Raw genomic sequence first — 14,271 nt, 5'->3', positions numbered from 1 at the left:
CCACTGAACCCCTAATAACCCTGATGCAGGACTATGATCCCCACTGAACCCCTAATAACCCTGAATCAGGACTATGATCCCCACTGAACCCCTAATAACCCTGATGCAGGACTATGATCCCCAGTGAACCCCTAATAACCCTGATGCAGGACTATGATCCCCAGTGAACCCCTAATAACACTGATGCAGGACTATGATCCCCAGTGAACCCCTAATAACCCTGATGCAGGACTATGATCCCCACTGAACCCCTAATAACACTGATGCAGGACTATGATCCCCAGTGAACCCCTAATAACACTGATGCAGGACTATGATCCCCAGTGAACCCCTAATAACCCTGATGCAGGACTATGATCCCCACTGAACCCCTAATAACCCTGATGCAGGACTATGATCCCCACTGAACCCCTAATAACACTGATGCAGGACTATGATCCCCAGTAAACCCCTAATAACACTGATGCAGGATTATGATCCCCACTGAACCCCTAATAACACTGATGCAGGACTATGATCCCCACTGAACCCCTAATAACCCTGATGCAGGACTATGATCCCCACTGAGCCCCTAATAACCCTGATACAGGACTATGATCCCCACTGAACCCCTAATAACCCTGATGCAGGACTATGATCCCCACTGAACCCCTAATAACCCTGATGCAGGACTATGATCCCCACTGAACCCCTAATAACCCTGATGCAGGACTATGATCCCCACTGAACCCCTAATAACTCTGATGCAGGATTATGATCCCCACTGAACCCCTAATAACCCTGATGCAGGACTATGATCCCCACTGAACCCCTAATAACCCCGATGCAGGACTATGATCCCCACTGAACCCCTAATAACCCTGATGCAGGACTATGATCCCCACTGAGCCCCTAATAACCATGATGCAGGACTATGATCCCCACTGAACCCCTAATAACCCTGATGCAGGACTATGATCCCCACTGAACCCCTAATAACCCTGATGCAGGACTATGATCCCCATTGAACCCCTAATAACCCTGATGCAGGACTATGATCCCCACTGAACCCCTAATAACCCTGATTCAGGACTATGATCCCCACTGAACCCCTAATAACCCTGATGCAGGACTATGATCCCCACTGAGCCCCTAATAACCCTGATGCAGGACTATGATCCCCACTGAACCCATAATAACCCTGATGCAGGACTATGATCCCCAGTGAACCCCTAATAACCCTGATGCAGGACTATGATCCCCAGTGAACCCCTAATAACACTGATGCAGGACTATGATCCCCAGTGAACCCCTAATAACCCTGATGCAGGACTATGATCCCCACTGAACCCCTAATAACACTGATGCAGGACTATGATCCCCAGTGAACCCCTAATAACACTGATGCAGGACTATGATCCCCAGTGAACCCCTAATAACCCTGATGCAGGACTATGATCCCCACTGAACCCCTAATAACCCTGATGCAGGACTATGATCCCCACTGAACCCCTAATAACACTGATGCAGGACTATGATCCCCAGTAAACCCCTAATAACACTGATGCAGGACTATGATCCCCACTGAACCCCTAATAACCATGATGCAGGACTATGATCCCCACTGAACCCCTAATAACCCTGATGCAGGACTATGATCCCCATTGAACCCCTAATAACCCTGATGCAGGACTATGATCCCCACTGAACCCCTAATAACCCTGATTCAGGACTATGATCCCCACTGAACCCCTAATAACCCTGATGCAGGACTATGATCCCCACTGAGCCCCTAATAACCATGATGCAGGACTATGATCCCCACTGAACCCCTAATAACCATGATGCAGGACTATGATCCCCACTGAACCCCTAATAACCCTGATGCAGGACTATGATCCCCACTGAACCCCTAATAACCCTGATGCAGGATTGTTGCAACTAAATGAGAGACGCAAACATGTGAGTGTACTTTTTTTGTGAAGTGTAATTTGTTTGAACAATATATCTGGTTCCACTAATGAACGCTTTGCAAAGAGCCAGATGTTACAACCTCTTATACACTTTTTGCATGCATTTCCTTGTAAATAATTTGTGGAGAAACTTTTTGGACATTTTAAAGTGTTTATGAAGGTGTCATTAAGCCTTTATAGATGTTTGTTTAAAGTAGAATCATACATCTGTACAAAATGATTGCCTCTAATCTTTCCAACTTTGGAATGGGGCACATTTGTCTGGAAACAATACTCTACACTGCTGGTTTCAATACACTACACTGCACAGGAAGTTGGTGACACCTTAATTGGGGAGAAGAGGCTCGTGGTAATGCCTGGAGCAGAATGAGTGGAATGGTATCAAATACACCAAACACATGGTTCCAGGTTTCCAGGTGTTTGATGCCATTACATTTGCTCCTTTCCGGCTATTATCATGAGACGTTCTTCCCTCAGCAGCCTCCTGTGCTGCACTGCTGGTTTCAATACACTACACTGCTGGTTTCAATACACTACACTGCTGGTTACAATACACTACACTGCTGGTTACAATACACTACACTGCTGGTTACAATACACTACACTGCTGGTTACAATACACTACACTGCTGGTTTCAATACACTACACTGCTGGTTTCAATACACTACACTGCTGGTTTCAATACACTACACTGCTGGTTTCAATACACTACACTGCTGGTTACAATACTCTATACTGCTGGTTTCAAGGTGCTCATCTGATGCGCCTTGTTCTATGAATTACACAGCAAAGCTCTCTCCCTGAAGCAACATTAATGGCCCATGATGCAACACTGCCTAAGGAAAACAGCCATGTTAAGATGGTCTCAGTGTGGGCTTTCTGAAAGCCAGCGGTCATGAAAGGCTATTATGTTTGATACATAGTTCTCCCTCCCTCACATCCCACTTCTCCCTGATACACCAGCAGACGCTTGCACGTACGCTACCAGACACATTGATCAGCAAACATATATGCAAGGTTAATACATTTGAAGTTAAGATAAAGCCACAAATTATTATGTATCATAACTTTTTCTTAATTGTGATCATTGGCATACCAATCACTGACATACTGTACATACTGCAGTGCTAAAACAGTGCCATATTAGGTGAATTTTAACATTGAGCAACTTCTACCTCTGTGGAATTCTCTATCCTCTTTCAGAGACAGGTGAATGTTCCAGTAAAAGATGATTAACGATCACAATGTTGATAATCTCCCCTCTCCAGGTTAAGAGTCACATAATGGATTCATATTCATGTCAGCGCTGATGAATGGGGGGGGGGGGAGGGGGGGGGCTACAGGATGAGCAGTTCATCTTTCTCTCTGAAAGCTTAACTGTTCTCAGATACGGAATCAAAGAGAGGAGGCACATGCCTGGGATTCCTCATTTCATCCCTCACAGTGAATTATGGAATGTGCTGGACCTGGGCTGTGTTTCAAACGGCACCCTATTCCCTACGTTATTCAGTAGTGCACTATATAGGGAACAGGGGGCCATTTGGGACTCTAGTTGTTTCTACTCAGTGTCGATTATATTGTACCAAATGGGCTGTATTCTTGACACCTGGTCTTTATCCTATCGATGGCACTCTCCTCTTGCTAAGGAAAAGAAACAGCTCCCAGTTCAGCCAGAAAAGTCTGTAACCTTGACAACCACATGTTTTTCATTCATATTGCTCATGTTTGGGTGGACTGCAGAGAACATTATTACCAGTGTCATGTTGTTGTTTTTCCAGTAGTAGCCTAGGAAAGAGGTAACAGTGCGAAAACCAACCTACAGTGTCTCCTACAGTCTGAACACATTCTGAACTCGACAGCTGTGAGAAGCCTTGGAGGCACAGCTCCATCATGAGTGACTAGGAGCACCTGTTCTATTTCAGCCGGACACTATTTGTCTGCAGAAATGGTTTATGTTCCGCCAACCCGCCTCAAACTCCACTCGTTCAAGCCTGCTGGTACGGAGTGAGCTTCGGAATTCTAAAACATGCTTCCTCACCAGCTTTCTCACTGGCTAACAATGACAGGTGAAAGTAGTGAATGGACTTCTGACCAGGAGCATGACTTCATCTTGCATCGATTTTCGGGAGTCAAAGGGGTTAGCTTTGTTTTTCATATTGTAGCGGTTCACAGTCAAAGTATATCTGCCATCAGGTAATTCATCTTGCAGTCGTTACTGACAGCAGGGAAAAAATATGCGTCTCCATCCCATCTGCAAAGTGTATGCACCTGCGCTCCATATCTACACACCCAGTTATCCCATCACATTCATGGCCTGCTTTGCAAGCTGTGAATGGCATGGAGTGGAAGCGTACTCCTCCCCTCATTATGATGCATTTAAAACCCTGGGAGCGGATGCACTGGTACGCTGATTAAACGATGGCTGATAGCCAGGGTCGCTTCTGCGCCTCTCCCACATTACGACACCTCAATGTCACGATACAGCTCATCCTCCATCCTGCCTGGTTTCTCTGCTCCATGTGACTCCCTGTGACTGTTTCAGTGATCACCCAAGCCAGGCTGATCCTTTCCATGTTTGTTTTTCTTTCCAAAACAGATCATTGTTTTTTTATGCCTGTGTGGCCTTTGTGGAAATCTTCATTTATATTGGCTACTTTACAATCTCTGTCACCATACCAAGTAACTACTGTTTTTTTTGAGCAGACGAATTCCTTCAACAAAGGCAAAATCCAATAGTAAGCTGATAAGGGGAGCTACCTCTCTCTAATGCCCCTCCCTACCTTCAGGCTACGGTCAAAGCCTACACCCCAAACCGAGCACTCCATTCTGCCACCTCTGGTCTCTCGGCCCTCCCAACCCTCCCGCTCAGCCTAGTCAAAGCTCTTCAAAGCTCGTCTCTGTCCTGGCACCCCAGTGGTGGAACAAGCTTCCCCATAATGTCAGGACAGCAGAGTCCCTGCAGATCTTCCAAATCACGTCTGAACCCCCACCCTCTTTTCCTACTAACACAGACATTGCTGATAACTACTTTGTTGAGGGAAAATGTATTTGCTATGATTGTGAGATGTTGTTGTCTAACCTAGCTATTTAAGATGAATGCACTAATGTATGAGTATGTAGCTCTGGGTAAGAGTGTCTGCTAAATGACTAATCTGTAAAATGTTAAATGTAAATGTCCTATTTCTCTGCCATGCATCTGCTTAATGACATAAGTTCTAAATGAACCAGACTCATTATTGCTGGCATTCTGTGACACCAAAGCAGATGCCTCTTTGAGGAAATTATTGCCTTATAAAACTTAGTTTTAATGGATAGGCTGTCATTACTTCAGAGAACCTCTTCAGAGTCAGGAACAAGCGCAGAGACCAACTCAATTAATCACACCGAGACTGATTCACCAGAGGCTCAAGATGGTGGCTTTGTACCTGGATGCTCATTATGCTTCTATTCTTGATTTATGAAAACAAAATGGCGCCTTAAATGTTTGGCCCATTGTGCACAGCTGATGCTCACCATTTATCATGTTAATGGACTTTCCCCACTTTGTTGTGCTGATCTGCTCTTTTTGAAATCTATTTTTCATTTGATACCTGGGGATATTTCTACTAAGCTAACATATGGAATTGTTTTAAGATTGTCATACCATGGATAAGTACAGTGCCTTCAGAAAGTTTTCACACCCCTTGACTTTTTCCACATTTTGTTAAAGCCTGAATTTTAAATTACTTCTATTGAGATGTTTGGTCGCTGGCCTACCCACAATACCCCATAATGTCAAAGTGGAATTATGTTTTTCAAAATGTTTACAAATTAATTAAATATGAAAAGCTTAAATGTCTTGACTCAATAAGTATTCTACCCCTTTGTTATCGCAAGCCTTAATATGGCCAGACGCGACTCCAACACCATCATTAAGTTTGCTGATGATCAAACAGTGGTAGGCCTGATCACCAACAACGATGAGACAGCCTATAGGGAGGAGGTCAGAGACCTGACCGTGTAGTGCAAGGACAACAACCTCTCCCTCAACGTGATCAAGACAAAGGAGATGATCGGGGACTACAGGAAAAGGATGACCGAGCACTCCCCCATTCTAATCGACGGGGCTGTAGTGGAGCAGGTTGAGAGCTTCAAGTTCCTTGGAGTCCACATCCCCAACAAACTAGCATGGTCCAAGCACACCAAGACAGTCATGGAGAGGGCACAACAAAACCTCAGATCCATAGAGCTATCATATTAGTTTATATCCCATGGTTCGAACGCTACATACGTTTTCATGAGAAGACCGATTTTCGGGATGTCTCCTGGTCTGACATTCAGCGCTGTAGCTCTGCCACGTTCTACTGCAGATGTGGAAGACCGAGATAGGCATATGCAGTGGATTGAGATGCAGCCCATACAGAAAACAGATTTATAGAAAGATGAGACTCGAACAAACACGATGGTGGTCTCCGTTTTGCGTTACGACCCCCACAAGTGTCATGGGACTCGTCTGAAGGTAACCCAGTCACTGTAAAAAAAAACATGGAAGTAGTTCTGGAAAACCTCCCTGGTCTTTGCATTTGAGTGGTTAACAAAGAAACAGGTACTCCAATTTGCTTAATTTAGAGTTATTTACAGTATGTTACATTAGTTGTGATACAAACATTGGGCTATATGTTTAGATTTTTAATACATTCTAAAACTGCATGATGCCACTCTAATGATGATTTTAAAAAAGGTGTGTCAAAGGCTTGAGCTTTGCTTTATTTTTTGCTCAGGCTGTACACACTTCATCAGTCTCTCATTCACAATTGGACAAGCACTTGATAATGCCTCGAATTTCCCGGCTGTATGTCACGACTTCCGCCGAAGTCGGTCCCTCTCCTTGTTCGGGCGGCGTTTGGCGGTCGACGTCACCAGTCTTCTAGCCATCGCCGCTCCACCTTTCATTTTCCATTTGTTTTGTCTTGTTTTCCTGCACAAATGGTTTACATCTCATCATAATTACTATGTGTATTTAGCCCTCTCTTCCCTCCATGTCTGTGTGGGGTATTGTTTATTGTCAAGGTTGACACGCTTCCGGCTGGTTTGCGCCGGGTTTTGTTTTGTACCCGTGCTTTCTGGCAGCCGGTACTTTGTACTTGGTTGTTGTACTTTGTGCTGCCTCACTTGTTCTTTGGGCATTTGTTTTTGTGACACGGTTGCGTTCTGTTTTAATATTGCCTCAGTAAAGTGCTTTGTCCACTCATCTCTGCTCTCCTGCGCCTGACTTCCATGCACCAGCTACACCCACCGTTTGACACTGTATTCCCTTTGTGTGGCCATAATCCCCCTAAAAAAAGGTAATGCCTTTTTGCGGCCAGTAGCCGTTATGCCCTTGGACTGAATATAATAATTATAATTCCCTTCTCCCAGCTGCCTGTTGAAGCACCTCTCATTCACGTGATCAGGTATTTCTCTCAGGCTACAAGTGCAGACAGACACATCGGGGAAGCAACTGCGCGTGTCCTTATCCTATTCCAAGCCGCATATTGAAGATATTGGAAGGACAGTCTTCATTTACTTTTCGTCAGCTAACAAGATGAGTAGTCCTAACGAACATCAAAAGCACTAGCCTATCTACTATCCCCCATAGTACAAAAGTTTACCTTTTCTATTCTGTGTGAGAAATAAATATTCCAAACATAGTCCGGGACAGTTGTGGGATGCGATAGATCCCAAATTAATAGAACCACTAGCATAAAAAAAACTGTTTTAAGCAATGAGCCTGATGCAACAGATGAGAACGTTTAGCTTAAAATGTTGATAAACTATTAATCTATTTCTTCACATTATAAGCACAGCAATGTGCACATGGCAGTAGGCTATAAGCGTGAATGTTCCATTAGCAGGAAAGCACCATTCTCAAAAGTGACCACAAAGGCAATTATGTATGTAATGCTTATATTATAAAGGTGCATTTTTATGGTGAAAATTATCTTCCCCAAACTTGAAACTCACACGCTGCGTATGTATGACAGTTAGGCTCTGCACTTATTGTAAAGCTGATTAATGTGCTTCATTTTAAGAAGTTATTTGGCCACTTTAGTTGTGATACAAACATTATGTAAACATATAGGCCTATGGGCTATGCTACATGAGGTGTGCAACTATGATTAAAAAAACTTTTTTTAAAAGCATGCGCTGTTTGCCTTAAGCTTGGCATCATTCACAAGTGATAATATATCATTCAGAAGTGATAGGCTAATATTGTCACACATCACACTATTCTTGATTTAATCTTGTCTTTACATACAGTATACTAAATAATATAGGTGTGATATTTGTTTTGATTTAGAATGGACCATTATCATGCACCTGTCTCGAAACAGGGGAAGTGGGAAACAAATACATGTCATCTATGCACTTAAATAGCGAATGGAGGATGCTTTTATCGTGGTTCATTTTCATGCCAGCCAGGTAGGCTACACTCCTGTTTTAAAGAGAAGCAATATGCTCAATATTAGGAAGGTTCAGAAATAAATATTGATTTTCGATGACATCTGCATTGATTTCAGAGTGATTAGAGGGACAATAGAGTGCTGAGTACCAGACAGTTAGCAAGTTTGGTAGGTACTAATGACCATCAGCAGCATCAGAGCTTGGAGAAGTCTAATTACTGTGACTAAACGGTCACATGGAATTTGACTGCCATCATGACTCGTGACCGCCGGTGTGGCGGTAATACAGTCACCGTTACAGCCCTAGTCTGAATACTTTTCCAATGTACAGTAATTTAGCACATTTCCTCTTACAGTTGTCCCACAGACCAGGATTTGAGAGCCAGCACCTAAATATTAGACTGAAATTTGTGTGATTGGCTTCTCTGTGTCAGCTTCATTCAGTGGAGATATGTTGTGCTATCTTTCATCAGCTCCTCCTGTGGTTTCACAGTGCTGAGGCAGTGTCAGGTGCAGTCTGTTATTCTCCCCCCTTGCTCCTCCTAAAGCAGACGGAGTCAGCTGCTCTCTTGGCACTCCAAAGCCCAGGTGTGACAGGTGCACAGCTGTGCATCTGTGTCAGCGTCTGCAGCCTAGTCACAGCACCCCAACTCTATGGGGATGAGAGAGGCTGTGTTCCAGAATAGACATGGACAAAAGCTCAATGTTCTGTGTCATTGGCAGAGAAACTAAGCTATGTTGTTCGGTAATCTACAAGGTATCCACTAGTAGGGAGGCTAGTGGATTAATGTCTTTATTTTTTGTAATTAAATCAGGAAATCCAATGATTCCTCTTCCAAACATGCTGACAGCTGTAATTACTGTAACTTGTTTTATGGACCAGTCCTTTCAGGAAAACTCACTTGGGACACATAAAATAATACATAATACAATATAAGCCATTTTGGCAGATGCTTTTAGTCATACAGGAATCCATTTTGTTCTTGGTCTACAGGACTTGAACCAACTACCCTGGCATGGCAAGCACCATGCTCTACCAACTGAGCTAAACTGAAGAACTTCAAAGAACTCTGACTTTTTGTGTTATGTGTTGTTCCAGTACGCGGGTGCAGTACAGTTCACAGACACTTACGGACTGCACTTAAATGTGGCCTGGGTTTTGATTTGGCCTGGGTAAACCTAAGGCGGTAAACCACAACCATTCCCCCACGTCAAGCCCTCGAGAAACCTGTCAGCTTGGATTCGTATAAAAGTGTTGGACTGTAACTTGAAGAGTGCTTTTATGTGCATCTATCCCACAATGAGAACCCTGTTCCACATTGTGAAAGCCATTGCTCTAGCCTCAGTATCTCTTGCTCCACTAGTGAATAATTAAAAGCACTTAGTGTGTCACTGTCACTGACCACTAAATGCTCTTGCCCAGTCAGCCCTTTTGACCCATGTCGGAGATACTATGGCTCAACCTACTGGGCCGGTGTAGCCTAGTTACTCCAGAGTCTAATGAACAGTCTCTGAAAGAGAGCATGTAATAATTACTCTGATGAAAGAATAACCATTGAGATGAAATTAGGAACTGACATCTATTGGAAAGTAGAGACCCTGAGATGGATCAAGACAATCCACTTCCATGCATTTTATTCTCTATTTTTCTGCTTCTGTCAGAAGATACTGTATAAAAGGTTAAGTATGGTGTGGTATGGTGTTGATCATTGATCCTTTGTAGACTCCTGTGGATTTTAATTGATTTCCAGTACATTTTTGTCCACTCGGAAAACACACATGGATTTTATATTATGTACTGGGAAACACTTGCGATTGATAATAGCAATCAATGGTCTTTCTGAAGAGTCTTCTGATTGACACTCATTAGTATGTGCTACGTTCGCAATAAGTAGAAAAACCTATTGACCTTCCACTCATGGCATATTGTCTATTTGATTGGCCTGACGATTCTGTGGTTATGCAGAGAGGAATCTGACCCACTCCTTCACCTGGCCGATGCCGGTGCCATATTGATCCACCAAGCTGTTTGTGGACAGATACTGCAATTGGTGCTTCAAACAAGGTACTGTGGTTCATTATATAGACCCACCACTGTTTGTGATAAGAAGGGGTTTTCTGTCGCTGGTTGATTGGACTACAGATTACCTTTTCCTCAGAGTGCTGTCCAGGATTCTGGTCAGGCAGTGGTGGGTGTTCGACTTTGAGATGACTTTGCATCTTCACCAGTGTCAGGGCCTTCGAATACTCTTGAAGTGGACTTTGTGAATACTTTGTTATACTTTGTTCCCCGAAGAGGAGGGGGAAAAGGAAACCTGTTGTTATCTGACAGGACTTTGTTTGATCACAGCATAGCCATATCCCTGCAATGTCGGTGGAATGTTTGAAGAATTGAAGTCTTAGAACATGAGTTGAAGTGAAACTTTGAATGTCTGTTTCTATACCTAACATCACCTCATGGCAATGTATTTTCTAAGAAATATGAGTTGCATGATGTTTCGTGCAGACGACAGCACTCTTGAGTTGTTTGACAAATGACAGCCTGCCACTGATGTAAAAAATAAAATCAGGCATCAGAAATAGCCGCAGTCACATACTACTGTATAATGTAGGAGCTTCCAAATACATTGTGCGCCAATGTAGTTGTTATATTATTGAACAGGCAGCATTAGCTCCATATAGGGGAGTAGGTTGTCCCCAGGGGTTAGTTAGTTGCTTACGTTGATTGATTCTGAAATACAGATCTGCATGTCAACACTGATGTATTAAGACAATGCTGCATCAATCATTTTGGAGTTTCCGTAGCCTACCGTCACAGTACTGGATCCTCAATCAAGACAACATTTGTTTGTAAGCCTCTGTTCAGAGCAAAAGCACTTATAATATTCCTGGAATAATCCCTTCAGTATTTCCATAATACAGTTAAAATAATCCCATGATACAATATAACAAATTTCCATCATTGGCTTGCTTGCCTTTTCACTTTAGAGCAACATTGGTTGGCTATCACCACATACCTCACAGCCCTTCATCTCTTGGACAACCTGATACCAAAGTTCACAACAAGGTAAATTATAGGGTTACAAAATCCTGGGAACTTTCAATAAATTCCATGTTTCTTCCAGAAATCCTGTAAAGGATTCCAGATTTCCTGCCTATTTCCTCTTGATTCTGGGAATCTTCCAACCCAGATTTATGTAAAACCAAGGAATTTATTTAAAGTTCCCGGAACTTTGCAATCCTAGTCAATTCATCTTGCTCTTGCCATGTTGTGGTGGCACATTGCATATTATGGTGGTTGAAAATGGATCAGGTGTGTGAAGCCTGTGAGGTTAACTTTCTGATTAAACTTTGATCTTCATGTATTCCAGTTTGATTACAACTGTGTTACGGATCGTCTGATGTTTCTGTTTTACATGAAATGCAGCCTAACTTTGTGCTTCGGTGTGGCAGATGTAGACACAGTCACGGCAGAGGGATTTTCCAGCCTTGACTGGTGTGTGTCGAGGCTAACCTCGGGTCAAACTGTGTATTAGCTGTAAACAGACATGCCCAAGTGATTATGGGGGAGCGAGAGAGAGAGAGAGAGAGAGAGCAAATATGGAACACACAACACCGGTCCAGTAAAGTACTTGTGCGCATTAGCATGTAGCATGTTGTAAATGTGTCCGTTTGAAACATACAATAATGTAATATTTCCTCAAACTCTTACAGCACATCACATACTGTCTAGTGTGTCTCAAAAGTTGAATCCTGGGGCCATATGTATCTAGTGTCTCAGAGTAGGAGTGTTGATTTAGGATCAGTTTAGCCCCTTCAGATCACAATGAATATGATTACATGAACAAGGGGGACCTGATCCTAGATCGGCAATCCTACTAGGAGGTGCTTGATACATATGGCCCCAGACCACATGTTGTTGATGTATACTACCCACCACTGCGACCTGTACGCTCTCGTTGGCTGGCCCTCGCTTCATACTCGTCGCCAAACCCACTGGCTCCAGGTCATCTACAAGACCCTGCTAGGTAAAGTCCCACCTTATCTCCGCTCACTGGTCACCATAGCAGCACCCACCTGTAGCACACGCTCCAGCAGGTATATCTCTCTGGTCACCCCCAAAGCCAATTTCCTTTGGCCGTCTCTCCTTCCAGTTCTCTGCTGCCAATGACTGGAACGAACTACAAAAATCTCTGAAACTGGAAACACTTATCTCCCGCACTAGCTTTAAGCACCAGCTGTCAGAGCAACTCACAGATCACTGCACCTGTACATAGCCCATCTATAATTTAGCCCAAATAACTACCTCTTCCCCTACTGTATTTATTTATTTATTTATTTTGCTCCTTTGCACCCCATTATTTCTATTTCTACTTTGCACTTTCTTCTACTACAAATCTACCATTCCAGTGTTTTACTTGCTATATTGTATTTACTTTGCCACCATGGCCTTTTTGCCTTTACCTCCCTTATCTCACCTCATTTGCTTACATTGTATATAGACTTATTTTTCTACTGTATTATTGACTGTATGTTTGTTTTTACTCCATGTGTAACTCTGTGTTGTTGTATGTTGTCGAACTGCTTTGCTTTATCTTGGCCAGGTCGCAATTGTAAATGAGAACTTGTTCTCAACTTGCCTACCTGGTTAAATAAAGGTGAAATAAATACAAATAAATAACAATTACTGATGTATTACTGATGTTCCTGAATTAATCATCAGTATATAACCCAGATTAACATCTGGGATGCTATGGAACAGATCCATGACAGTCCTTGCTTTATTTTCCTCCAAAGGTAATATTGGGTTATTCTTCTGATAAGCTCATAGACTGATATTAATTGTTCAATTAATAAGGAAATATGTAAGGTGGGTATACATATTATAGTGTAACCAGCAAAAAACTTGAATATTTCTGGTTTATTTGATCACAAAACTATTGTTGCTACTGTATGAAAATAGGTAAATAATTTCCTTTCCCCAAGCCCCACAGGCAATGGCATAGGCAATTTAGATCTGAGAAGGTGTTATTGAACACATCTCAAAAGGCATAATAAAATGCTAGGGAAACAAAGTCCTGCCTCCATATGATGAATACGTAACAGGGATTTTGATGGGGAGGAAATCACACATTTTCTTTGAATTGAGCGGCAAAAAATTAAATGGAAAGATATTCAGCAGCCTAATATGCATTGTGAAAGCTGAGATACAGAAACACTTTTGAGGAGCCTGAACATAGTGTAACATACAGCACATAATAATCACAGTGTAACATACAGCACATAATAATCACAGTGTAACATACAGAGCATAATAATCACAGTGTAACATACAGTACATAATAATCACAGTGTAAAATACACATGATAATAATCACAGTGTAACATACAGTGCATAATATTCACAGTGTAACATACAGCACATAATAATCACAGTGTAACATACAGTACATAATAATCACAGTGTAAAATACACATGATAATAATCACAGTGTAACATACAGTGCATAATATTCACAGTGTAACATACAGCACATAATAATCACAGTGTAACATACAGTACATAATAATCACAGTGTAACATACAGTACATAATAATCACAGTGTAAGATACACAACATAATAATCACAGTGTGACATACAGTGCATAATACTCACAGTGTAACATACAGTACATAATAGTCACAGTGTAAAATACACATGATAATAATCACAGTGTAACATACAGTGCATAATATTCACAGTGTAACATACAGCACATAATAATCACAGTGTAACATACAGTGCATAATATTCACAGTGTAACACACAGCACATAATAATCACTGTGTGACATACACAACATAATAATCACAGTGTGACATACACAACATAATAATCACAGTGTAACATAAAA

This window comes from Salmo salar, chromosome ssa05 (assembly GCF_905237065.1).
Source record: "Salmo salar chromosome ssa05, Ssal_v3.1, whole genome shotgun sequence".
NCBI classification, from domain to species: Eukaryota; Metazoa; Chordata; class Actinopteri; order Salmoniformes; family Salmonidae; genus Salmo; species Salmo salar.
The sequence above is the reverse complement of the archived record's forward strand: the minus strand, read 5'-3'. Positions refer to the sequence as shown.